The sequence below is a fragment of the Malus sylvestris genome, chromosome 5 (assembly GCF_916048215.2).
Source record: "Malus sylvestris chromosome 5, drMalSylv7.2, whole genome shotgun sequence".
Taxonomy (NCBI): Eukaryota; Viridiplantae; Streptophyta; class Magnoliopsida; order Rosales; family Rosaceae; genus Malus; species Malus sylvestris.
This window is the reverse complement of record NC_062264.1, coordinates 5,497,972-5,503,024: the sequence shown is the minus strand read 5'-3', so window position 1 is coordinate 5,503,024 and position 5,053 is coordinate 5,497,972.

Below are 5,053 nucleotides of genomic sequence, written 5' to 3'. Positions count from 1 at the left end.
GTCAGTGAGTGAGACTAAACCATCATACTGTTATAATGAATCTTAATATTTGAAAGACTATGAACTTGCTGGACTCCCCATAGGAACCTAGTAGCAATTGGTTTTCTCTTCTCTGGAATTCGAAACGATTCTCTCTCAATAAGACAAGTATTTTTGTGAAACTTATTATCTGAGATAAGGGACCAACAAAGAATATACATCACATAAGAATTTAATAACTGCCTCCTCCTTTCATGGTAGCAGTTGCCTTCAATTTTAGAGTTTACTAGTAATATGCCGGTGCGATACTGTGGGACTTGAATGCACCAGCCTTAACTACATGAATAAGACACATTTAACCTGAAAAACATTCAACATAATCATGAACGAACAAAAAAGATAGATCTAGGAAATTATTAAAAGCATTGTAACCGTAGATCTAAGAAATTATAAAAATCCATCCAGTAAAAAGACAATATAATAGTTGTGGGAAGGTGAGTATGCAACCAAGAATCTAAGATATACTTGACTTGCAATTCCATTATAATTTCACACATCAAATTTTGATTGAAACATCAAACAAAACAGTTTCAATCAAACAAAACAATCTCATTTGTTACAGATTGAACCAACTAAATAAAAAATATATCGATATGATTTTCAACCTAACTATAAAAAAGAGTTTTATAACATTGCAATCAACACTATTTGAACTCAACTAAAAAGAAACTGATTGCATGTTATAAATTCCATAGGTAATTTGATTTTGCAGATTAAAAAGAGTCGAAGAATATTGAAAATTACTAAACCCCATCACAACAAACCCATACCCATACCCTCCCTTACGCGTTCCCTTCAACCCTTGCAGAAAATCCTCCCATCTCTCTGTCTGTGCAAATCGCAGAAAACAAACCCTAAACCAATATTCAGACATTTGCACGACTAATGGTGCACTAATCGAGTTCCCAACCTATAAGGATGCTAACTTCATCAAATAGCACTACAATTAAACACATTTCTCCGAAATTAAATTAAGAAACAATTCGACATTCACATGCCACAACAATTACACTGTTCCATTAAGTAATCTTACTATCGCAGCCAAATTGACACAAAACATGTAATAGTCCTTTCAAAAACAAAATTCAACCCATTAATCATATACTCATTTAACACCCTGTATACAGATTACATAGTTTAAATAATTTTCCGAAAACAACAAACCCAACAAACAAATATAAAAAATAAAAGTAACTAAGTTCCCAATAGTATAATCCATCAGAAAAATACAAACTTGCACATGTTTAAGGACCATGAGAAAGAAGGGTAGTTCAAGTAAAATGCAAGCAAAGACCACAGAAGTAGGAAAATGAAGATGCAAAAAATGCAGAAAAACCACCAAATACACATGCAATTTGGTTTGTCCAGAACCAAGAATAAGGCATACTTTTCCACAATCGTACAAATTTGGATTAAATCGAAGGCCACCAGAGTGGTAGTAGACATTCCGCATAACGGAGTTCCCGGTTAGGCCAAAGATGTAGACAAATATAAATCAATTCTAGGCATTCAAAATTACCACATACTGGTGGTACATTCGGATAGCCACTGGGGAAGCAAACATCAAAGAAGAAGAGACCAGCATGGTATGGAGTACCCTCCGCCCCAACAATTACAGCTCTCACACAATCCATTATTGTCTCATAAGCTCTAACAAATATTGTATCCGTGGATGTCAATGAAAAGGGGGTAAGCACATCTAAGTTTCTATAGTACAAACACCAATCCAACAACTATATTCCATACATTCTCAACTCCAACTTTCAGTACAAAACCAAATTAATTATAGCAGTCAGCATCATGAAATAGTCAGTGCAAAATATTTGATAAAAATGAATAAGCTAAGTATGGGAAAACTTCACTACCATTAATTCAAAACAGTTATTTAAAAGGAAATTCAAAACCAAAAATGGAAGAAACTTGCCTGGCAAATCATTCTCCAGGATCTTCCACTCTTCCTGGATTCTCTTTGCCACAGACAGAATCGTCGGAGCTCCGAATCCGTTGTTCGGAACTGTCGCGGAAGTGATCGACGATCAGGACCACATCATCTTCAAGCGGCTGCGGGCAAAGCAAGGTTGAGATAAACCACAAAGAACCACAAAGATTTGATCTTTATTCATTTAGTGAAAACCCCAATTCAAATCAAATCAAACAACAGGTTCCACCAGAATATTCATTTCAACAGCAAGCACATACAAACAACAACAACAACAACAAAGCCTTTTCCCACTAAGTGGGGTCGGCTATATGAATCCTAGAACGCCATTGCGCTCGGTTTTGTGTCATGTCCTCCGTTAGATCCAAGTACTCTAAGTCTTTTCTTAGAGTCTCTTCCAAAGTTGTCCTAGGTCTTCCTCTACCCCTTCGGCCCTGAACCTCTGTCCCGTAGTCACATCTTCGAACCGGAGCGTCAGTCGGCCTTCTTTGCACATGTTCAAAATCACCGGAGCCGATTTTCTCTCATCTTTCCTACAATTTCAGCTACTCCTACTTTACCTCGGATATCCTCATTCCCAATCTTATCCTTTCTCGTGTGCCCACACATCCCACGAAGCATCCTCATCTCCGCTACACCCATTTTGTGTACGTGTTGATGCTTCACCACCCAACATTCTGTGCCATACAACATCGCTAGCCTTATTGCCGTCCTATAAAATTTTCCCTTGAGCTTCAGTGGCCTACGACGGTCACACAACACGCCGGATGCACTCTTTCCATCCAGCTCGTATTCTATGGTTGAGATCTCCATCTAATTCTCCGTTCTCTTGCAAGATAGATCCTAGGTAGCGAAAACGATCGCTTTTTGTGATCTTCGCTAGATTGCTCCGGTCATTAGTGTGGATAAGTATATAAATGGATAGAGATAGGAAAGCAAACACAAGATGTACGTGGTTCACCCAGATTGGCTACGTCCACGGAATAGAAGAGTTCTCATTAATTGTGAAGGGTTTACACAAGTACATAGGTTCAAGCTCTCATTTAGTGAGTACAAGTGAATGATTTAGTACAAATGACATTAGGAAATATTGTGGGAGAATGATCTCGTAATCACGAAACTTCTAAGTATCGGAGTGTGGTGTCGTCTTGACTTGCCTTATCTGTCTCATAGGTAGATGTGGCATCTTCTCTGGAAGTACTCTTCCTCCATCCAAGGGTGGTATCTTTAACTGGTGGAGATGCACAAGGTAATGTATCAATTTCACTTGAAGCTTACTTGTAGTTTCAGGCTTGGTCAAGCGCGATACAAACCATGTAGTAGGAGTCCCCCAAGTCGCCGAGCTAGGGGGTCTGCTGAAAGAGGTGACAGACAAGGTAAGCAATCAGAGCTCCGACTGATTGTTCACCTTCTCCCCATCTTGCAGCAGCATGAAGGATAAAGAGAAGAAAAATGAGAAGAGATGATATGAGATACTTTTGCTTTTGAAGAAGTAACTTTCCACAGGCTTATTCTTGAACTGAGCTGGAGGGTTTTCTGGTTTCCTCCAGAGTATAAGGCCGACTGAAGAATTTGAGGGTCAAAACAAGTCCATCAAATCTAGAGTACGTTCCACCCTGCTGATATGGGATACTTTTGCTTTTGACAGAGTAATGAATGTATCGGCACGTGTGCTGTTACGCTTGTCTCCACATGCTTCCTTGTATCCTTCGCACTTGCCCTATCTGTTCCTCAAGCAGATGCGGAATCTTCCCTGGAAACATAAGATGTTGAAGATGAGTACTCGAGAGCAATGCCAGGTAAGTAATCAGGTAAGGGGTTCCAGGCAGTCAGTTCCTGGCTGGAAGCTTGATTCCAAGTGCTGACTGATTGCTCTCTTTCTCCTTGTCTTGCAGGTAAAAACAAGGCCAAAAGAAAAGACAGGAAAAAAGCATGATATGGGATACTCTTGCTTTTAACCCTGATGATATGAGATATTCTTGCTCTAGTATAGCTTGTTTGCAGAGGTATTATCGGGGGGAAAGAAAGCTGAATATTTCGAAAGGCTTCGTTGGAAGTGCCCTCTCAGATATGATGAAGGGTTGAGCATTTTTGCAGGTCTGCCTGTCCGTTGGGGATGGAGGTCGACATATATAGGAGTCTCCCTAACAACAAGTAGTAATGCTATTCCTTTACCCTGCTTGGTCATAGCACGGTAGTGGGAGCTGCCAGTTTCACATGTTTTAACTCTGTCAGAGCACTTTGAAAAAGTGGTCTGTGGTATCTGGCTCTCGAGATTCGGAGAACGATGCCTCTTCGATTTTTGAGAAAGCAATCATGCTGGGGGTATGACTCTCGAGATTCGGAGAGCAGTGTCTCTTCGATTTTTGAGGAAGTAATCATGTTGGGAGTCTGGCTCTCGAGATTCGGAGGGTGGTGCCTCTTCGATTTTGGAGCAAGCAATCTTGTTGGGAGTGTTGTCTCGAATGTGAGTAAAGGTTGGGCATGTTTGCTAGTCTACCTTGCCACGAAGCACAAAGGTTGACACACAGGGACTTTCCAATTATCCAGCAATGGTACTGTTCCTTTACCCTCTCTTCGATTTTGAGAAAGTAGTCATGTTGGGAGTCTGGCTCTCGAGATTCGGAGGATGGTGCCTCTTCGATTTTGGAGCAAGCAATCTTATTGGGAGTGTTTTCTCGAATGTGAGTAAAGGTTGGGCATGTTTGCTAGTCTACCTTGCCACGAAGCACAGAGGTTGACACACAGGGACTTTCCAATTATCCAGCAGTGGTACTGTTCCTTTACAGTTGTGGGTAATAATATGGTAGCTAGACCTTCAAAATTTATGTGTCTAAACTTTTGTTAGTGCTGTTTCTTTGCTATTCTTTTACCTTTCTTGGTCAGAGCGATGTAGTGGGAGCTGCAAGCTTCACGTGCTCAACTTTGGCAGAGAACTTTGGCAAAGTTATTTGTGGTACCCATGAGCTATTGTTGCGTGTGGGAAGTGGGTGATTGAACAGTAAGATTCATGTGCTTTCTACTTCACCAGAAGTCTTCGACAGAATGCCCATAATTTCTGCAAAGCTGAGTGTG